General features: G+C 33.9%; 1 protein-coding gene across 1 annotated transcript in view; it reads right to left on the reverse strand.

Annotated features, from left to right (window-relative positions):
• LOC136796357 (uncharacterized) overlaps positions 1–23,616 on the reverse strand; it is a 52,722-nt gene extending 29,106 nt beyond the window's left edge. Inside the window, exon 1 of the mRNA XM_067049878.1 lies at positions 23,500–23,616. The gene's annotated coding sequence lies outside the window, so the exon portion shown is untranslated. The remainder of the gene's footprint in view (positions 1–23,499) is intronic.
• Positions 23,617–24,743: the final 1,127 nt, after the last annotated feature.

A 24,743-nucleotide genomic window follows, 5' to 3' on the forward strand; every position in this document is an offset into this window, starting at 1 on the left:
GCAGTAGTAATCCGCTAGGTACCCACTTTACTAAGACCAGGCTGGCTGTGGGGCAGTAGTAATCCGCTAGGTACCCACTTTACTAAGACCAGGCTTGCTCCCACCTGGGAATGCACACCATCATGAATGCCATCGCTCCCTTCGTGTACTTCAACATTTGACCTCCTCCTGACCAGAAATATTTACACGGTCGCGGAATAATAAGCGCTACCCTTGGACCATCGAATAACTAGCCTTTACACCATGCTTTCTAAAGTGCGCTCGGCACTCCACTAACGAGCGAATACCTTCTCCACAGGGCCCACTGGAAGTGATACAGATCGAGAGTTGCCGAAAGTGAAAGCGGTTGCAATGTATAATAATAAAAAAAACCGGGGACGAGGTGGATGCTGTGGTGGTAGTTTTGAACACTATCATCCAGGAGGCAGACAATAGGAACATTCCAAAGCCTCCTCAGCATGCGAATCTCTTACTTTCGAACTGTCAGGAAACAAGCGTCGTAGTGTCGCCACTGAAGGCAGAAAGGAAAGTTGTCTTGTCGGCGGGTTATAAGGAGGGAGTTGTTGGGGCATCTTCCCAGCACATGGGCTGGTGTTTCAGACTCTCTGCCGCAGTTGCGACAGAGGGATCCAACTTCTTGCTGTCCACTGGCTCCTGGGACCCCACGCAGAGGTGCGTAGTTTATATTTAGTTTCAAGGCGTTCGCCCATTCTGAACCCGAGAGTACCTGTTTCTCCCACACATATTTATTAGCTTTCGGGGTCTCTTTGAAATGGCGAACACCAATACCCTGCCACCTGCGATTGGCCCATTCTTCGAATGTATTTTCTCACAACGAATGCTGTAGAGCTCTCACACTTCGGTAGCCCTGATCCACACCCAGTCTATCGGCACAAGCCGCAGTTTCAGCTTCGTAACTAAATATAGACTGGAATAGGACATCCAGATCATTTGACAGTCGCTGGGCAATGGATCAATACTGCAGAGGAACCTCCCATTGGCATATTGATCTGGCTAGATATTGATTTTGTTTGTGGTTAGGAGTGCCGCGATCACCTTTAAACAAAGAGGCCAGGTGATACTGTTCTATTTCCGTCTCCTCATTTGTTCGCAGGCAATCTTGGGAAGACATCATTCATTGATAACGGCTTGCCTAATACTACGCCGTTCTCATCCTGCCACTCGACCTTGACATACTTTTTTCCGCCATCTCCAGTGGCATCCTCAGACGTTGCGGAGCCCACCCTTGCTTCCTTAACAAGGCCTCCTCATCTTGGAACTCATACGTTTTCTCTGGTCATAGTTTCTTCACACCCCAAGTGTGCTTTTCAGCCCTTCTTTATATTTCTGCATACTGTATTATTTGTTAAGAAAGTGCATTGGAACTTTAATTTGTTTATAAGCGCACTGGTAAACCTCATATAACCTTTTCAGATACATTTATCTTTAATATCCCAAAGTGACTAGAGATCTGCCTGGGTTTTTAATCTACTCCCTACTGCTTACTATACCAGTAATTATCTGTAAGACTCTATTTTCATTTTTGCTTAATTTTGCTTGTTCAATATTTTGGTAAGTACAGTATCATACTCGATATTGAAACTAATACATGATATGTTGACTGATATTAGTATTTCATGTGACAATCCCCATTTAACTTTTCATCAACTTTCTGGATTGGATTATGGATTAGGTAGCTATTATGCGAAAACGAGGAAGGAATGGATATCACATAAGGATACTACACCATATTGGTCATTTACATTTATCATCTATAAACATATAAGATAATTAAAAATTGTACTTAACAGTTTGCAATAATACTTTTAGAATCTTTTGAGCAAAATTTGTTGGTGTTTTAATCAATATCAATTTCAATCTACTATTAAAATGAACATAAAAATAAAATTAATGAAAGATCATAGAACATTAATGATAAAAGAAAACAGATCAATCAGTGAGGAGTTTGTATCAAGAATATTATAAGCTGCATGACTAATTTTTCATAAAAGCATTCCCAAAATTCATCAATTCCAATTTAATGCTTTATGTATAACATATTATATAATATTATATGAAAATATGTTGAAATAATGGTGTTAGATAAACTAAAATATTAATACGCTTTATACATATATAAAGGAAGGTTTTGTACAGAACAATAATTTTTTTTTTAAATTGTAACAAGTCACATTCCAGCTTTAAATCATCCAAATCTCTCAGTATTTTATAAATTAATGTCTCATAATTACCTCAGTTTTACATAATTCACAAGCATCCACGATTCTCCAAGTAATTCCACTAAAAAGGCAAAACCAACAAAGACCACCAACTATGAACCATGGTTCATGATTTATTACAAAAAAAAGAAAACCTTCAAAAACACAAATAAAAAGACTAATATTTATAATGAGTAATATTTGAAAACTGTGAATATCTGAAATGATAGTAGCACACTGACACAGTTGATCATGGGTGCAGGCCAATCTTTCCAACCTCCTCAATGTTGCTGTCATTATCGATTGGAATACTGAAATTTCATCATTACACATTCTGAACAGTGAAGTTATGATCCCCACAAACCCAGAGAACCTATCGATCAATATTACTATCATCATCCTATTTAAGAAGTTAAGAATAAACAAGATATATAATTTCAAACTTGCTGAATCAAACAGATAGAGGTAGAAATCAAGAATAAACATAAAAAGCATGAAGGTTGTGCTAATAATGAGAAGAGTTTTGGAATATGCAAACTTACAAATGAAAATTGGAAACACAGAGCTCGAAACCGATTTTAGTTTCATAATCAATCCATTAAACTCTTTTATTTTATATAAGTATTCAGAGATAGATAAGAATGGATAAAAATTAATAAAGAATATAGTTAAGCAACAAAAAAGAGCAGATAGCAATGAATATTCAAACATCATTAAAGTATAATTGAATGCAGTAAAAACGGCGCTTGCAAGATTAATAATAAACAGTAAAACTATTAGTGGCCATGATGCTTGAAAGTATCCATCGTTGTTGATGGTAAAAGGAAACAAGCCAAACCATTTTGAAATACTGAATTCTAAAAGAAGAGATTTTACAATAATATCGTCATTCATTCTGGTATATGCAATCCTCTTCTGAAGTGGTATTGTGAAAGCTGAAGCATATTCTTGCCTTATATATGAGGATTTGATTCTGGTAAACACTGTAATCATCACATGACATGTTTGAATGCCATACAATCAATTTGAACCATTATCTAAATGAAATACTAAGAAACACAGCTTCTTATAACCTAAACATAAGATCAAATTGTTTCATTATTTCTTCTCCAGAAACAAATTACACTTATGACAATATGAGTATAGTAAATGATAATTTCAAAGGTCAAATAAGTATCAGCATAATTTTTAAACTGTAAAATACCTACTCCATTTAGTCACATTAATACATTAGCTAAATATATGACAGGTATAAAACATAAAGTAATGGAATAAACTGTTTGATTGAACTTTATATGGTGAATTTAAATATTGTATCATATATTTCGAATTATTACATAATTTATTTCTAAATTTATTACCACTTCTCATCTGGAATTCATAAAAGGCCAACTATACCCCATTAATAATTAAAAAGTAACCAGTGGACAAGAATAATAGGTTGCTCAAGGAAAAGTTTGCTTTTGAGAATAACAGAATATTGATTGAACAATTACCTTAATGTTAATACCTTTAAAACTAAATACATTATTGTTGATCAAGTTACAGGTCCTAGCGAAGATTATGTTTAGGTCGGACCCTATTCATTCGAAATCTTTGACCACATTGTATAACTAATGCAAGTAACATTTTTGGCTGAGATAAGGAGGTGCTACTTTGGAATGTGTCAGCAGTAATGGGTTGTCATGCCAATTATGTGAGTGAGTTAAATGTCTATACCAAAAAAAAATTTGATGAACTAATACATCCTAAAAATCAGTAGCAGAAACTTCCTCCAAGAAGTGTTGCAAGTCCCTTTAATAGAAATAGATCCTTACAGTATTTTTGTTTTATACTAAAAACACGTTTAAAGAATGGTAAGTGGTATCTAGGAAAATACAAAATTTTTAATCTGGCCAAGAAAGACTAATGAACTTTGTTAAAGAATATGTAAATTTACAGTGGAATGACACTGACGAGTCAGAGGGCAATGGACTGTGGAAGGTAGTTTAGTGGTGCCAGCTACAGGATGGGTTGCTGCATCCTCACCTGAAATCAGCACCTGGAACTGGAGGGTCCATCACACTAAAGACATGAATAAGGAATTCTATATATGCAGTGCTTAGTCCTTGAACCCAGTCTTGCACCTCTGATTGCATGGTGCATGTAGGGAGGTCATGGCCTAAATCTGGTGAGTCTTAGACGTATCAAAAAGATGGATCTGCCAATGGAAGTGACATCCGAGGATGTACTAACGGATCCTATACTGACCATGACATCTACTCTGAGTGGAGCAAAACCATCTGCCGCTACTAACTACACAGTCATCAATGTCAGGACAGACAGAAGCGGTTGTGGGGGCTCGGTCTGGCCCTCAGATGATGAGGACTAATTGTTATAAAGCTGCTACAGATTAATCTAGATGACTGCAATGAAAGGCTGTGTGTAGTTGCTGCAACCATATGTCAGAGGTAAGGATATTGAAATTATTTTGATACAAGAACCTTACCTAGGATATAGAATTATTTCTGTACCAATGCATTCCAGAGCCTACACATGGTGAATACAGAAAGGGAAAATATTACGATTTGGTCCCATTCCCCATAACACCATTTGAGAAGTGAGGAGTGCCAAATATTTGCAGGCCTGGATGCTAATGGGCAACATGAGCTACGGGACTGCGTTAATGCCAACTAAAGAGGTGAGGAAATCTCATATTTCATGACTAATTATGATCTAGACTTACTTAACAGTGGTAACAGACCTACCTTCTGTAATAGGGTCAGGTGAGAAATGTAAGGTGTCACTTTGGCAACGCACAGTGTTAGAAAAAATATATTCAACTGGGATTTCTCCAGTGAAAAGTCATGCTCAGATCAGATATGATCTATGTGTGGGCATGAAAAGCGATGCAACATATAGGAATCCCAAACATACTGATTGAGAATTCTACTATTTGTATCTTCTAGAATCATTCATATGCTGTCTAAAGATTATATACATTTTCTAACATCTGGAATGTCTTAATGATTTAGTTATGGATACTGTAATGAATTCATACCATAAAAGAAATGTCATCTACCAGAACATATCAAACAGAAATATTTTCTGGGAAAAAATGTTCTTAATGAGCAAAGTTATTCCTCAAGGAGGCTATTAAATACAGCAAAAATATCAGGCAGAATATTACAAATCTGTCCGTTAAACCAAGAACAAGCTAGAAGGAAGTTTTGTGTGGAGGTTGATAATATTCCAGATACATGTCAAATTAATAAAATTCTTTCAAAGTATGCCAATATCAGACTGGAAATGAAAAAAGAAGGTGGTATTTTTACCAACAATGAAAGTGCCACCCAAGATTTCAGTGAGATCTCACTAACCAAATTAAAAGATGCTAGAGAAAGAGGAAACTCTTCCCATACTAAATAGCTGCAGCTGTAGCAAAGAAAAGTTGGACAATGGTTTTAACATCAATCCACTCAAGATTACTGTCTCTCTTCACAAAGAAGATAAGTGTCAATTAGATCACCAAAATTAAATGGGATGAAGATAAACCAAAGTTGAGAGGTGAAATACACGGAGATCATTCTTGACCATTCATTATAATGGCACAGCCATGTGCAGAAAAGTTAATTAAGCTCTCAAGTGCCTATCCTATGGGCCAGTAAAAGAGTAATGGGCAAGACTTGGGACCATAAACCTAGAAGGGTCAAATTTGAAAAATTAATCAGTTGATTAAGGGCAGAGAGCTATTCATGCACTCTGATGTCCAAATCCACAGATACAAAGACATGAAATTTAGTGTTAAAGTAAGCAGAACAAAAATATATAGACGAAATAATGGAATTCTTTTTTTCACATATAGCTCTCTAATAGCCCAATGCTCAGGAGTTGGCGTAAAGATAAAACACTAGAGGGAATATCTATTCCTTTAGGAAAGTATACCTCAGTGTCCTAATCAGAAATACTAGCCATACAAGGGCTTACGGATCAAGAAATAACAGTTGATACAAGGCCTGGGAACTGTAGTGGCACTAGTTTGAATCTGGCCTGGGGGGTCGCATTAAATGAAAACTTGACCTTACCCCCCACCATGGTGTTAGAATAGGATGGTAACCCCTTGTATGTTAGAAATGACCAGAAAGGGTGTCATTAGAAAAAGAAATGGAAAAAAAGTGATACAGACAGCCAGGCAGCAACAGGGGCTTTTATGTTGTAATAATTATTCATGTTAGCGTTGAATGAGTTCTGGGACACTGTGGCATACCTAGTAATGATAATGCTGACAGGTTAGCTAGGAATAGGTCTGAGATCACTCCTATAACTCTGGAGCGATAAAACAGATAATTTTTAAAAGCTATGTATATGTATATGAGCAAGAGTCAATCTATATGAGAAGCATGGTAAAACTGTTAAAGATAGTGTTGTCCCATGACAGATTGTTAAAATATATTGCAAGTCATATGGATTGTTTAAGAGGAGCATGATAAAGCTGTTAAAGATGGAAAGAAGAGGTAACTTGATGTTTTTAAAAAATGAGTAACAATGATTTTTTGGATGTTAGATACAATGGTAAAATCAATACAGGAATTATATAGTAGGTTAAAATTAATTCAAAATAGTTGCTGAAGAATACATGCAAAGGATAAGGAATATCCGATACTAAGGTGAATTTTGTTCTTCTGAGCATTTAGGAAAAAGTGAGATATGACCTTTTCCTCTGTTGTTATCATTTGTAGTAATAAAAAAATATCAACGTACCAGATAAGTCGCCAGGAAAGAAATGAATATTATAAAAGTATAGAAAATAAGACGAAAATTAACAATTATTCTTAACAGTTTGTAAAAAAAACTTGTTGGAAAACTTTCAGATCCATTTAAGAAGAATATATATTAAAATAGTGTAAGGCAATATACTAATTAGGTTTATAGAGCAAAAGTAAAGGATTTCTACAAAATATTGATTTTCTCCAAAATTGTAATAAGTCACATTCCTGCACCAAATCATTAAAATATTGGAGTATTTTATTAATTAATGAAACATAATTACCTCAGTTTTACATAATTCACAAACATCCACGATTCTCCAAGTAATTCCACAATAAAGGCCAAACCAACAAAGGCTACTTATCATTCCATATGGTTCATGATTTATTAAACCAAAAAACATATAACTCTCAAAAACATTTATAAAAAGGCAAATATTTATCATAAGAAATATTTGAAAACTGTGTATCTCTGAAATTATTGTAGCACAGTGACACAGCTGGTCATGAGCCCAGGCCAATTTTTCCAACTTCTTTCTGAATGTTGCTGTCATCGATTGAAATAATAACATTTCATCATTACATTTTCTAAACAGTGAAGTTACGATACCCACAAAGCCTGAGAATCTATCGATCAATATAACTACTATCATCACATGTGCATAGTTAAGAAAAAACAAGATATATATTTTCAAATTTGTTGTATCAAACAGGTAGAGGTAGAAATCAACAACAGATATAAAAGCGATGAAAACGATGCTAGTAATGAGGTAAGTTTTAGAATTTTGAAAAGTAGAAGTGCAATCTGGGAACACCAAGCTCCTGACCAATTGGAGTTTTGAGATGGATTCATTAAGATCTTTTAATTTGTACAGGTATTCAGCAACAGACAAGAATGGATAAAAATTATGAAAGAATATAGTTGAGCAACAAACTAAAGCAGACAGTGATGAATATACTAACATTATTGAAGAAAAATTTATTGTAGTAATAACAGCAGTGGAAAGATTAATAATAAAGAGTAAAACTATTAGAGGCCAAGATACTTGAATGTAGCCATTGTTGATGGTAAAAGGGAATAAGCCAAACCGTTTTGAAATATTGAATACAAAATGAGAAGATTTTATAATACTATTGTCATACATATTGGTATATACGAATCCTTCTTTCAAATGACAAGGGAACTCCTGTCATACATATGAGGATTCAATTCTGGTAAACTATGTAATCATCACACAGAACATTTGAATGACATACATGGAATTTACGCCATTACCCAAATGAAATTGTGATAGCAATAGCTTCTTATAACCAATATTAATTTCCAAGGTCTACCAGACCAATATCAGTCCAAATATCAGCATATTTGTAAATACCAACTCCATTGATTTATTTTAAAACATTAGCTAAGGACATGACAGGGGTATAAAACACAAAGTAATGGAATGAAGTGTTTAATAAAATATTATATTGTTAAGTTAAATATTGTATAGTATATTTAATTATTGCACGATTTGTTTTTCAGTTTACTACCACCCATTATCTGAATTTGATCAAAGGCCAACTGTATCTCAATTATAATTAAAAAATTAACAATTAGTCAGAATAATATGTTATAATAATAATATTGCTACTGATAATAAAGGAATATTGATTGAACAATTAACTTCCAAGAAAGAATTCTGAAGGTATGGTATTAGAATTATTGAAAGTTATTACTGCCTTAAGATTATGCCTGATCGGATGAGAATAAGACAACACAAAATTTAGCAAATCGTGTCTCTTAAGCGGATTGTTATAAAGGCTTTTAGTTTTTCCGATTACCACGGGACAACATTATGTTTATAAGTATTAAAACAACAACTTTGACTCTTGAATACTTTTTAATAATTCAGTTTATTATCATTTTCTTGCACCCTGTGAAAATATTTGGATCTCGCAGAATAAATAAATAGTTTTATGCACTGATAAGTAATTTTTTTGTACTTACAACTTTAATCGTCTGTGATGTATCCATTAGCTCGAGCTCCTAGATGAAAACGAGTCATGCATAGGTACAGATAAATATCTGTACCTATGCATGACTCGACAAATCAATATTTGACATAGTATTTAATATATAAATAAACGAAAGTAAAACTGTTCAATAATCATCTCACCTTAATTTTTTCATTCTATATAAAATTCCAATAAGGAAATGAATTATAAAGTTCCAATATTTGTAAAATTATAAATATAATACGTATTGAAATAACTAACAGTAAGTATTAGGCGTTTCATACATAAGTAATTTAAATTAAAACTTTAGGATATTGCCTCACCTTAACATCCAGTATCATCATCACATATAAAAATTTTGAAATAGAAATAAATTCATAAAGTTCTGATAAAAAATTTGAAACATTTGGAAAGCTATAATAACTGTAAAATAATATATTGAAATAACCATCAGTAAATGATAATAATAACAGCAATTATAAATCTCACTTTTCTTATAATCATTCTCCAACTAGTTCTTTTTCTTGTTCATGTTGATATAGGCAAAAGTGGTATATCATTGTTACACAACCTGAACAGTGATGTAATAACATCAACAACAAAATAGAACCTATTAACCAGAACTGTTAGAAGGAGTAGTTGCCATATGGAAAGGACAACAAGCACTAGAACTTTTATTTAACATACAACAGACAAATTAATCGATACAACACTAATACTCATAGCGGGGATGGAAGCAATGCAAGAAAGGAGGTAAGTATTAAGAAACAAATACTTCATGAAACAGTGACCTGGAAGCACAACTTTATGAACCGTCTAGCAAAAGATTTGCAATATAGCTTCATTGAAAATAAAAATTACCTCACTTTTGCACTTATTAGAGGCATCGGATAATTCTCTAAGGAATGCAAAAATAAATGTTAAACCAGCAAAAGAATGACACAATCACAACTACATTCCATACTCCAAAAATAAGCATCGGGATAATATAAAAAGTAGATGTAAGAGTCACAAAAAAACAAAAGTTTATAATAGAAAATATCTGAAAGGCATATATCTGGATATCTGAGATCATGGTAGCACAGTGACATAGTTGATCATGTGTCCAGACCAATTTTTCCAACCTCATTTTCTTTCTTGAAATTGATACAGGCAACAATAATAGATCATTGTTACACAATCTGAACAGTGATGTAACAAGGCCAACAACAAAAGAGAACCTATCAACCAGAACTGTTATAATGAAAATTTGCCATGCACAAATTAAAACAAGCCCTAGAACTATTTAAAAATTATATGAAACTGAAACGTTTGTCCATGATGATGGTTATGGAAGCAATGCAAGTAAGAAGGTAGGTATTGATAAATCTATACTTCATGGAACAGTGACCTGGAAACACAACTTTATGAACCATCTAGCAAAAGTTTTGCAATATACCTTCAACTCCTTCAACATGGAAAATAATTCAACCTCTCGGAATCTCTTGCATTTGTAAATAATATTTTTGTATAAAAAAAATATTGTTATTTTCATATATTCATAATTTGTATATGTACTACTTGCCTATGTCAATTAAACAATAAAGAAAGCACACCCAAATAACACTCCAAACTACCATGAGAATATTAGATATGACAGGTTTTCGGTTACAGCCAAATGTATACTCCTGTATACTACTGCAGAGTTAGTCTTGACCCAACTTTCTCCCTGAGAGATATCTAGGCCTTATACAGGTAGCATAATCCTCTCATGGTAGTTCAGTGTGATAACTGTTACTGCTTTATAATATGAGATGTTTTCTTAACCTACCTAAGCCATAGATAGACCTCCCTCTCACTCCTCACTTCCATCCTTCTTACCTCTATAATCTTAGTCAGAAGGCTTATCCCTGCAACCAAGATTTTACTCCTACCTCCTAGTCCTAGTTATCCTGCAACTAGGATTGTTTTCATACCTTCTAGTCCACAGGCTCATCCCTGCAACTAGGAATGTTCCCCTACCCAAATCTTGGTCCAGAGCCTAATCACTCCAACCAAGGATATCTTTTCATACTTCAGACTTGGAGCGTCATCTGTTCATCCGAAGTGTTTTCTATGCTTGGCACAGTTGATCCTTCTTCGGCCTTCCTCATTTCTTAACATGCTTTGTCAACGGCCTTCTATGGAGTAACCTGCAGGCTAGAGTATTAATCACGAACCAACTTCTCATAATGATTATAGCCTCAAAAAAAATATTACCTATTAGATATTTTTAGAGAATCCTTGTTTGGAACAAATGAAAATACCATAATTACATATTTCCCCTTAATTCCCTAAGCTGTTGAAATATTTGCAGGTATTTCTAGTTCATTTAATCTTCTAAAGGGGAATAAACATAACCTTGAGAGATGATTGTTTGCCTCAAACTACACTTCTGAGATCTTGGTGGATTTTCTTTCATTATCAGGTGAATGTATGTTAATTAATGGCTTTTAATGCACTCTGAGAGGATTTTTAATTGGAAGGCTGTGGATAACCATTAGGAGTTCATACGATTACAGCTATCTTCAAACCCTTTTATATCCTCCTTTACCTAGTAGTTGGAATCTATCTATGTGTACTGGAATATCTCAAAAATCCAGGTTTGCTTTACACCAATTTTACATTCAATGGCTCATATATTTTTTAAAACTTCTTAAATAAATTTTTCCAAAGTTGTGTTAAACCATGATCTTTAGCAGCAGCCCTAGTTTTTTGGGATTGAGGCTCGTGTAGATGTCACTAAACCCTTGGTATTCGTTTAGCATTCATTATTGATAGTTGAGTCATACAGGGGATTTTAAGGCTAGTCAGAAAACAAAGAGAATAGAGACCAATCTGCTTTACCAATAAAGATCACTGCTTTAATAATAAAGCACTCTGTGGTTTTTGCAATTAACACTCCTAAATTGTAAATGGACTAGATTGCTGCTATAAGATTTTGGTAGAACTGACTAATCTACAACACCAATAAGTGAACTGCTGAAGAAAACAGAAGTTCTAAAGATGAAAATGTGTCAAAGGTGGAGCTCAGATAAGTTGGTCCGCCGGAATTCAGTAACAGAAGATCAATGAAATCCAAGTACATTTTAATTGACCTCAGGAATTAGTCCCTTACGAGCCCCTTAATGGATTGTGGCTATTGAAATCATCAGTGTACAAAATTGGCTAAGTCCATTATCATACATATTGAAGATAAACATAGATATAGAGGATGTAGAAGAAGGTATTAATATAAAATAAATAACAAAAATGGAAAAAAAAAGAAATATAAATAGAGAAAATATATAAAAATATGAAAAAAATAAAAGGAAAAAGATAGAAAAAAATGTAATATATATCATCAACCCATAGACAATTTATATAAAGATATGGGCTCATGAAGTTTCAATATTAATATTGTAAATATAACATATATTTACATAACTATGAGAAAATCAAAAAATAAAAATTAGCACAATTTTGCACTTATTAGAGGCATCCCATTTATTTTTCATTCTCCAAGGAATGCAAAAATAAATGTTAAACCAGCAAAAGAATGACAAAATCACAACTACATTTCATACTTCAAAAAATAAGCATCAGGATAATATAAAAAGTAGATGTAACAGTCACAAAAAGACATAGGTTTATAATAGAAAATATAAGATATACATTTTTTTTTTCGGCTTCTCCCATTGGAGTCCTATACTGCCTAACCATGGTTGGGGGTTAAAGTTCTTCATTTTGTGGTTCGCCCCTCAATGAAAAAAGTCAACGTCCCAGGCCAGATACATTAAGACATACATTAAATAGTAAAGAAAGCACACCCAAATAACACTCCAAACTACCATGGGAATGTTAGATATGACAGGTTTTTGGTTACATCCAAATGCACACTCCAGCCAGGAGGAGATGCTCCAGAGCATGGTTAGTCTTGACCCAACTTTCTCCTTGAGAGATATCTAGGCCTTACACTGGTAGCATAATCCTTTTAAGGTAGTTCAGTGTGATGACTGTTACTGCTTTATAATATGAGAAATTTTCTTAACCTAGCTAAGCCATAGATAGACCTCCCTCTCACTCCTCATTCCTCCCTTCTTACCTACAATCTTAGTCAGAAGGCTTATCCCTGCAACCAAGATTTTACCTCTACCTCCTAGTCCTAGTTATCCTGCAACTAGGATTGTTTTCATACCTTCTAGTCCACAGGCTCATCCCTGCAACTAGGAATGTTCCCCTACCCAAATCTCTTGGTCCAAAGCCTCATCACTCCAACCAAGGATATCTTACCATACTTCAGACTTGGAGCGTCATCTGTTCATCCGAAGTGTTTTCTATGCTTGGCACAGTTGATCCTTCTTCGGCCTTCCTCATTTCTTAACATGCTTTGTCAACGGCCTTCTATGGAGTAACCTGCAGGCTATAGTATTAATCACCAATCAACTTCACATAATGATTATAGCCTCAAAAAAAAATATTATCTTTTATATATTTTTAGAGAATCCTTGTTTGGAACAAATGAAAATACCATAATTACATATTTCCCCTTAATTCCCTAAGCTGTTGAAATATTTGCAGGTATTTCTAGTTCATTTAATCTTCTAAAGGGGAAAAAACATAACCCTGAGAGATGATTGTTTGCCTCAAACTACACTTCTGAGATCTTGGTGGATTTTCTTTCATTATCAGGTGAATGTATGTTAATTAATGGCTTTTAATGCACTCTGAGAGGATTTTTAATTGGAAGGCTGTGGATAACCATTAGGAGTTCATACGATTACAGCTATCTTCAAACCCTTTTATATCCTCCTTTACCTAGTAGTTGGAATCTATCTATGTGTACTGGAATGCACAATTAAAGTTTTTTTTGTGTCTGAAGATGTAATTTTAGCGGTAATCGTAGTGGTTGATCATCAACCCCTCCCACTTCCCTTCCCTGTATGTCTTCTCATCTGCCTTCAGCTTCCTTTTTGTGCCTGCAATCAGTAAGGTGGGTGTTCTATTCTGTTAATTATTTTCCTTTTTACATATATAAATAATTGACTGCATTAATTCAAATAGTTAAAAACTATTTTTGTTTTCTTGTGACCGCTTCTTCTATCTTCTTCATATTTTCCTTTATTCTTATTTCCCTTTTTCTGTCTTTTAGTGTGTACTCTATTTTATATTACTTTTTTATTTGTTATTATTTCCGTTTTCATTGATTATCGAATACTTTTTTGTAATTCTTGTTTATTTATACTTTTCACTGTACATCTTATTTCCATTTCCTTTAATTTAATTTGTTCATTTTTATAAAAATGTTCACCTATTTTGAATCATAATTCACCACACTTTAGTTAAATTTTATTTCATGTTATCTATAGCCATACTGTTACTTTATTTTAGTATTTTTTTTTCCTGATGAAGCCCTCCAACTAGGAGTGAATCGTTGGTTCATATCAAATAGTTTTACAAATATTTGAGTTTTTTCTTTGACCGTAACCGGAGCATGTTCCTTTTATGTATAATACGCTATATCAACAAGCTTCCAATACTTTAAAATGTTTATAATTTCACATGGATTTTTTAAAAATTTAATTTAGGTGTTTCCTATCTTGTTTATTATTTTTATTTTTTCTTGATTTTACTCTAATTTTAATGATAAGATGTGCACTCTCCTATTGTTATAAGAAAATTATGTCAGAAAGATATAAACGTTTATGACATATACAGTTTCATAGTAAACCCTGTAATCATCATCTAACATTCTTAAATTAATGCCATTGTCCTGCTGATACCTTAATGATGACAAATTATTCTTCCTTCAAAGCGTTGTGTATTTTTTTATTTAGCTTCTGTCACAACGTTTTCTATTCTCATGTAAAATTGTATGTTGCTCTGTTTCTGACAATCCACTTTTCATGTGACAAGATGATGGTTTAGAAACAAAACCTATTTATAGTATATGAACCTTTCAATCGATATATAATGTCTCTATGATATAATTTTATTTTTAGAATGGCCTATAAACCAAATTGTGGTAAGTATTTACCTCAGCTCCCCCAAAATGGCGGGAGTCTATTTTTTCGAGACGAGTGTATTGTTAGTCCCGAACCGAGCAGTCTATGGACGACTTAGGATAGGTTACAAAATTAACCACCTTTCAAGAGGGAAAATTTCTGTCCCTACACACTTACTCCTTTTCCCCTTTGTTAAAGGTTAGCTTATAATACACTATTTTCGGCAGCAGTTCTGACTTATAAATATTTTATAATATATGCGTTTACTTACTTCTTCTAACTTATATTTATTATACGTTAGAAGAACTAAATTATAATACTTAGACTCTGTAACCTGAAAATAGATTGGAAGCATTTATTTTATATGGTATTTTTTTAATAAGAATAAGAAAATTGCTTAATAGTTAATCTGACTAGAATAATAAGGTTCGCTTGAGATGTAATTTAATAGGAATAAGAAAATTGTTTAATAGTTAATCTGACTAGAATAAAAAGGTTCGTGATAATTTTTTTACAACTTACTTTACAAAATCGTGAGATATTTTTTTTTATCTTTTCATTTATACTCGCACCTGTCAAATACAAAATTGACAATCAGCGGATTATATTAATTAAACAAATAGCATAGCACCTCTAACCATCTTCTCCTCATATATATCATAGAGGGTCAACATTCTTCTCATAATGTTACATTTTATATTTGTTAAAGAGGGAATATGTATTAGGTTTAAAGAATAAAATTGTATTTAGATATATGGATAAATAACGGGGAAAAATGAATTAAAAAAATGGATGAAAAAAAAATGAAAATTTAGAAACGAATTTAGAAAATTTAAAGTATTTGTTACAATCATATTGAATCTACAGCTAATAATTTATTTTCTACAATATAATTTATACAAAAAGTAGTGAGGTGTAGATAGTTGACCGTAGATTAATGATTGGAGAAGTTTGTCGGGGGTTGCGGTCAGCGAAGCACAACATAAATAAAAAAAAAACATATTTATTTATTTATAATCTTAAAAATTTTTCTTGAGATTGGTAATTTCTTAATAAATAATTCAAAACACTAACCAATTATTACTAACCACAGTCAAAATTTTTTCTCTGCACACACTATTAATACACTTTTATCACAACCTTGGTATTATAAAAGTATATTAATAGTGTGTGCAGAGAAATAATTTTGACTGGGTTTTTAATGGATAATTGACTTATTAGATATAAATGTTTTGACCTGGGCAGAATAGCCTGAATGAAGTGTTTAGAGTGTTAAATTATATGTTTTCATAGTGATATTGAGTAGATTGTCCCTGAAGATGGCCGAATTGGCCGAAACGTTGGACGTGTAAAAGAAATAAAGGTTTTGAGACTATAATTGGATAGTGTTTTGAATTATTTATTAACATATTTATTTATTTTATGCCGACGTTTCGACCTGAGTTTCAGGGCTATAGAACAAAAGAGATAACAACAACATTTAGAGAAACATACAATTGAAAAGGAATAGTATAAAAACACATTTGGAATCATACAAAATATTGAATTGAATCATAAATGATAAAAAATTGATAACTGATAATTGAATAGTAAAAAAAAATTAATAGATTGATAATCGTGGAATTATATGGTAGTAGATTGACAGTGAAAGATGAAATATAATATCATGTAGATAAGAAGATATGTATAATATGAGATATGCAAGTAGTGTCTAAAAAACTGAAAAAATAAATAAATTGAATCTACAAATTAAACAATATGGCAACCAATGAAAAATAGTGAGTGGCTTATATCTGAATTACAGTGTGAGTATTAACTTATATATCTATACTTAAAAATATAAATATATGTGTGTGTGTATATATACAATAGGAAAAAGGTAGAATATGGAGAATGGGAAAAGAATAATGTAACAAATATGAGAACAAGAAAGGAGACTCACGTTATGGCGTAGGAGGTAGGCCTGCAACTGATTGATTTATGATTTTTAGAAAGGCGCACCAGAGAGAGCTACAGGCAGACAAAGGATTCGCAAGAAACGTTTTGTTTATTTATGTTGTTCTTTGCTGACCGCATCCCCCGTCAAACTTCTCCAATCATTATACAAAATGTAATTAATACAGTGGAAAAGTTAATAAAGGTATTATTTCGGCAAGAATGAAAAAAAATAACAAAAATAGTTTTAGTTCCTTACAAATATATCATTTAATATCTTAAGATAAGTATATGAAGTTTCTATAAATTATCACAAATTCCCTCTAGTGGGAAAAAATCCCTGTCGAAGTTGCGGGAATTTATTTTTCAAACGAGCAGCTGGAAAACGGTCACCTCCGGAAGCTCTCGGTACCGTCAGTATACTCACGTTCGCAAAAAATGGGCATCCGGGATTTTGGAGGAGCTGAGGTATACAATTACCCAAATTGTTTTTAAATAATTTCTATATTCATAATAATTCATTTATAGCACACATGAACATAACCATGAATAGATATTAGAATATTAATTACCTCACATTTGCACCTTTCCGAAGTATCAACGATCCTCCAGGTTAGATTACAATACAGAGTAATAATGCAAAAGGTATAAATTATTACTGATATGTTCCCGGAATCCCTACATATTTCACAGATAAAATTATAACATCCTAAAACATTAAGAAAAAAACTGAGAAATATAAAAAGCAATATCTGAAAGCTGTGTATTTCTGCAATCATTGTAGCACAATCACAGAGCATGTCGTGAGCCAAGCACAATCTTTCCAACTTCCTTATTATTGTTGCTGTAACCGAAGAAGGTAACAGTTCGAGTTCATGGTTACATAACCGGAACAGCGATGTGATGATACCAACGAAGCCTGAGAACCTATCCCCTAGAATTATAATAATCAATATATGTTCGAAAAGGAGAGAAACGATGATAACATAATTCGAAAAAATAGTAGGAGGGAGGAAATACACATAAATTATTAAAGCAATGGATAACAAAACGATGTTAGCAAAGAGGAATGTTTTTGGGTGAGAAAACTCAGAAGTGTGAAGGGGGAATACAACTCTCAAAAGCTGCTTCAGCTTCGGAATGGATTGATTTAACTGTTTTAAAGTCAGTTTGATAAATAGTTCGGAAAGGGATACAAGTGGGCACAAACTATATAATGAAAATGTACCGAGAGAAACAAAACTATACACCCAAGAATCGTTTATCATCGACGCTTCAAAACCTATTATGACTAAAACAAGGTCCGAAACTATAATCAAAAAAGAAATAACTAATTGTGGAAATGAAACTTGAAATAATCCGTCATTGTTGATGGTAAGGGGGAACAAACCGAACCATTTCGAAACTCGAGAAATGCGGAGAAAGGATTTCTCAATGCCATCTATGTTAGACATTGCTGCTAGATGTGCACTCTCCTGTTGTTTGAAGAAAATGAAGTGAGAAAAATACACCGATATATAGTAAGCACTGTAATCATCGGCTGACATATGCCAACAACATTAATACCATTGCTCTAATGATTTGTTCAAAGAGGTATGTATTTTTTTTTAGCGTAGTTTTGACCGTCAATACCTACTATTTCTCTATAACATCTTGTCGATAGGTCACTTTTGCACTGACCTCTAGTCTGAAAGGTGTTTCCTATCTTGTTTATTATTTTCCTTTATTCTTGATTTGCACTCTCCTTTTGTTTGAAGAAAATTATGTCAGAAAGATACAAACGTTTATGACATATACAGTTTCATAGTAAACCCTGTAATCATCATCTAACATTCTTACATTAATGCCATTGTCCTGCTGATACCCTAATGATGACAAATTATTCTTCCTCCAAAGCGTAGTGTATTTTTTTTTTATTTAGCTTCTGTCACAACGTTTTCTATTCTCATGTAAAATTGTATGTTGCTCTGTTTCTGACAATCCACTTTTCATATGACAAGATGATGATTTAGAAACAAAATCTATTTATAGTATATGAACCTTTCAATCAATATATAATGTCTCTATGATATCAGTCTTTGTTTCGTCAATAAAAATTTAGAATTGATTTAAAGGCCTACCGTATCGCCAGGGCGCAAAGTGGTAAAAACAATTCGAAATCAGATGTGTCTAATTATGTCGATGGGTGTGGTTCCTTACACTCAAATACCTATAAACGAATTTATCATAATTGGTTTTCCCATCAAATATTTGTCAGCCGAAGACCTAATATTACAGATGTTATTTTCGGCATTGGGAAGAAGTGAGTTTTTCCTGGTTGTTGTTATATTGTTTTAAACTATCCTTATACATTATACCTTACGTAATTTTTATTGTGTATAATTTTCTTTTCACTTAATTTTAACCCTACCTTAATTTACCTTTTTTGTATGTTATTATCTTACTATGTCAAAATATTTTTAGTTGCTTTCATATCTTTTTAGCCCTGATAAAGCTCTTCAAAGTGGGGCGAAAATTCGGAAAATAAATATTGTATATATTTATGTATAGTTGACCGTAAAAATTGATATATAGGGAGATGGTCAGGGTTGCGGTCAATAGTGAAACAAAAATAGTTTACAACTATTTATTTTCAACGTTTCGCCCCACTTTGCAGGGCTTCATCAGGGCTGTTCAAAGCAAACGGTTGAAACGTCGGAAAATAAATAGTTGTAAACCATTTTTGTTTCTCTTTTGCCCGGAATCCTGACCATCTTTTCGATAATTTGAAATTATATGGTCAACTATTTATATATAAAATATATTTATGCTAAGTTAAATTTAAAATAAAGTGCTAAAGTTAATCAACAACATTTGAAACGATGAAATAACGCCTAATCGTTAGAATTTTAAAATATACAATGTTAAACTGAATTTAATTATTGAATCCGAAGGTTGAGGAAAATAATTAAAACAGAGATCACAAACATTTATCCAGGAGTGGTACAGCATCCTACCAAATAAATTGAAGGCAATTAAGAGAAGTGTTAAAGCATGGAGTAGCTCTAGTGGCGGCAACTGCTGAGAGGAGATTGTATTGGCAGAAGTTATGAATAGGCCACACAAGGCTCGCACACCTCCACTTGATTACTAAGTAGGATCCACCCAGATGCCAGAATTGTAATAAAAGACTAATAATAAATTATATCTTCGAAGAGTGTGTTTTATACGCTAGAAGAATAATTGAACTAGGTTTACCTCCAAATGAATCAGAGGCCTTGGAAAATGGGGAAACATATTTAAATAAGATCATGTCTTTACTGCCGGACTATTTGTAAATAGTAAATATATTTATATTATATATTGTTGCGGGGGGTAGGGGTTCAAGAGGAACCTTTACTAGCCCAACCGTGAATAGAACTGAAAATAAAAGAAATAAACTGCCGAATTTTGTTATTGTTGTATTTAAATAAGTAAACATAATAAATGTAAAATATTGTAAACAAAATATATAAAAACTAGAAAAAGAAAAACAAAGCAAACTTAAAACTATTACAAAAATTATCTTAAGGTTAAACAACAAAGGAAAAAAAATGTTTTAATATCACCAGGGGTGATGGATGGATGGGGCCTCTGGATAAGTTGTTTATGTCCTCGTCCGCCAACTTTGTCCTCTTGGAGGATGAGCCGATTTTGATTCAAGTCCGCCCGCCTTAGCGAAAATGATTAAGCTGGCGAAGATGACTGATTGCTGGCTACCAAGACTAAGTAGATTGAAGAAACCTGTGAGCCGATCTGTGTGCACTTCTGCAGGCTGTTACACTGCCTAACACTCTGGGGCTTACGATTATGTATACCAAGGAACAAGAAACTCAGGCATACTGTTTGTCATCAATACTTAGACCTCTTTGCTTCTGATATACCGACTTACTTATCCAACGTATGAGACATCTTTGTAAAAAAAGATTTGATGTCACTACCGATTACAACTGAAACAGCCTTTAGCTCAGATCTCTTGCCAGTGAACCTAATTAGGTGACTCAATCTAAGTAAGGTAGCTGGTTAGGAGGAGAATAGGCAGGATAACACTTACGGGTGCCAGCCGCAAGTACTCTAACCCCTCGTAGGGCGCGGTGAGCCCGACAGGCTCACGATTCACAAAAATTCGTAAATAGTCAAAATGCGGATTTCGCATATGATGGTTATGGATATAAGTCAAAATAGGACCTTTTATCCTCGAAAAAAAATTCAAAAAGGGGTCAGATATGAAGTTGAAATGTGCGAGGACAGAAATAAGTTGGATTGATCGTCCATCAAACCCGATGAAGGATCGCAAGAACAGGTTGAAAAGCATGTTGCATAGAGTGGTTTCGCATGAGGGGGAAATTCCTTGGTTGCATTTCACACAGGAGTAGTTCGTCAGCCGTTGTATTCCTGTTTCCACCATGCAATTGCAACACATGGACCGCTTTTGGAGGTGGGAAAGGGTTGATTTTGGAGGTGGAGAGGGGTTGATTTTGGAGGTGGGGAGGAATTGATTTTGGGCGATCATCAGGTGGGAGGTATCTTGAGTCAAATTTTCAAGGAGGTTTGAAGGACGGGTTTTAGCTGGCTTCTTCGCTGAAGTTGTCCGATACACAGCTCATGTGACAATTCTCTGAGGAAAACTCTTCTTGCAATTCATTCCAATAACCAAGGAATTAGTCCCTCCCAAGTTTAACATAGTGTAGGAAACAGTCATTGGTCATCGATGTGTATTTCGCTGCATGTTGCATGTGGAGCACATTTGGTTAACAGTGTCACCTCCAGTTTTGTGAGCATTATAATACGTTATGACCTCAGGTTTTTTTTCTCCAGTACTTTTATCAATGGCTTTGGTTCCGAGCACAGCAGAAACCAGGAGTACGCAATTATTCTTGCATGTGATGTAGGTTGCCAACACTTTTTCGTCGTTGAAACCAAAAAGGCCGAAATATTGTGGTCTCCCTATAGAGTATCCCTATCAAAGAAATACTGAAATAACGATTGAAGAATAAAAAATTAAGAGAGGCGCAACGTGAAAGAAACTAGAAAGGCGCGGTGGGCCTGACAGGCACACGATCCCCATTCATAACCGGTAATGGTACCTAACGAAAATTACTCTAACACAAGTATCAAAATAAGCGAAGTGCTTGAATTTACTATCTAAAGTAAAAAATATTGACCTTAGGTTTGTAACGTAATCGGGCGCGGTGAACCTGTCAGATCAAAACACCTGTGAGGCCCTTTCTTGACGGCTGGAGATCAACTGACTGGGCGGGTTGGAACACCCCACAAAGTTAGGAAACTACTGGGAGGTAGGCGTCACACTTGGCCCTTTTTTGGAAGAGACAACAAAAAAACCGAATCCTGTGCCTGTCAGATCAGCCGCGTCCGATGCAGCGCTAAAGGTGGATCCACATATTGGCCGCTCGCCTCAGTTGCAACTAGACAAAGAACAATGGTGGAGATGCTACACGAGCGCTCTCACGAACCCCTTTGATCTGTGTCCAAATACCGACTCTCGATGGATCGGCAACGAGCTTAGGCCAACTCGTAAAAGCTACCCATGTGGATGCTCGTGTATGTCTGAGTTCGTCATGGCTTGGCCAACATGTAGAGGCCCCTTAAGGATGATAAAATCCCTCAACAGAGTACTATCTATAGGAGATAGAGAGAGATGTAAGTCCGAACTGGGTACCGAGCTTATATAATGAGTCTAACGTCTCATCTTACTTTTCGAGCGCCATCGGTGGGGTATCGATTCTGAGAACGATACAAAGGCTGGTGAGAGGCACCGTCTGTAACAAGTTACTTTTTTGTGATTCAGTATATTCTTTTGGTAAACTTTATTTATTAAGGCAATATATTTAGATTTATAATACTATTTACATGTTTATACATAAAATTATTAAATTATCTACATTTTGATGAATAAATGGACATAACACGTTGAAGCTTTTAGTTCTACCGGGCGTTCATAGATACAATACTACTCTCCTAACCAGCTCCAGCTTAGCCATGGATTGATTCAACTGTTACAAAGTGAGTTTGATTTAATGATTCAGTAAGAGGCAAAGACAAAGGCGCCAACAGATAGGTATCGATATCTGTACGAAACACCGACTAACCTATTCATTCAGTCAACCTGTAGGGTTCTTGTAGAAGTTTAAATTTTTTCATAAACCTTTGGTAAAGCGTTTCAACAAGACATAATATTTGTGAACATCTTGTGTTTCGTCATGGCCCTGTCCTCTCCTATGAGTTCAACAGCAGAACATTATAGTATTATAATACTGGATTTTAAACGGTTTATACGTAATATCCAGAGCAATACAGGAAAGAGACTCTGGCGTAGCTTCTTCTTTATTTATTTACTTGATAACTGAAATATTGTTTGGATAGAGATTGAATTTAAATTGAAATTTTTCAGTTTTATTGGAGCACTTATACATTTCTAAAAACTTGAAAATACGTATTTTTTTTCAAAATGGATCCGCATACCAAATTGGTTGTTAAGATTATCTATGTTTGTAATAATTCAATCATAACAATCATTAACATTATAACTACATAATAAACATATCTCATAATAATAATTACCTCACTTTTGCACCTTTCGCATGAATCAACGATCTTCCAGATTAGGTTAGCATATGTACTGATTGCACAAGTGATAGACAGAATGTCTTTTAAACCCAAGGTAACATTATTCACTCCAATGAAAAGATTATAACATTGTAAAACATTAAGAAAAAAACAGACAAATGTAAAAAGTAATATCTGAAAGCTGTGTATTTCTGCGATCATTGTAGCACCATCACAGAGCATGTCGTGAGCCCAGCACAATCTTTCCAACTTCCTTATTATTGTTGCCGTAGCGGAAGAAGATAACAGTTCGAGTTCTTGGTTACATAACCGGAACAGCGATGTGATGATACCAACGAAGCCTGAGAACCTATCCACCAGAATTATAATAATCAATATATGTTGGAAAAAGAAAGAAACGATGATAACATATTTCAAAAAAAAAATAGGAGGGAGGAAATACACATAACTTATGAAACCAATGAATAACAAAACTATGTTAGCAAAGAGCAATGTGTTTGGGTGAGAAAACTCAGAAGTGTGAAGGGGGAATACAACTCTCAAAAGCTGCTTCAGCTTTGCAATGGATTGATTTAACTGTTTTAAAGTCAGTTTGATAAATAGTTCGGAAAGGGATACAAGTGGGCACAAACTATGTGATAAAAATGTACAGAGAGAAACAAGACTAGACACCCAAGAATCGTTTATCATCAACGCTTCATAAGCCATTATGACTAAAACAAGGTCCGAAACTATAATCAAAAAAGAAATAACTAATTGTGGAAATGAAACTTGAAATAATCCTTCATTGTTGATGGTAAGGGGGAACAAACCGTAGCATTTCGATACTCGAGAAATGCGGAGAAAGGATTTCTCAATGCCATCTATGTTAGACATTGCTGTTAGATGTGCACTCTCCTGTTGTTTGAAGAAATTAAGTGAGAAAGATACACCGATATATAGTAAGCACTGTAATCATCGGCTGACATATGCCAACAACATTAATACCATTGCTCTAATGATTTCTACAAAGAGGTACGTATTTTTTTTTTTTTTTAGCATGACATTTCATTTAGCTTCTGTCTGAACTTTCGCATTTTTCAACTAAAATTATACATTGCTGTTTTTCTGGCTTCTTTGAAATAAAAACCACTTAATTGAATCAATTAAATAATCTTTAATACGTTAATTTAATAAACTTTAATACGTTAATTAAATAAACTTTAATACGTTAATTAAATAATCTTTAATACGTTAAT

The sequence above is a fragment of the Halyomorpha halys genome, unplaced genomic scaffold, assembly GCF_000696795.3.
Source record: "Halyomorpha halys isolate HHAL.00 unplaced genomic scaffold, Hhal_1.1 Scaffold11.1, whole genome shotgun sequence".
In the NCBI taxonomy this organism is placed as follows: domain Eukaryota; kingdom Metazoa; phylum Arthropoda; class Insecta; order Hemiptera; family Pentatomidae; genus Halyomorpha; species Halyomorpha halys.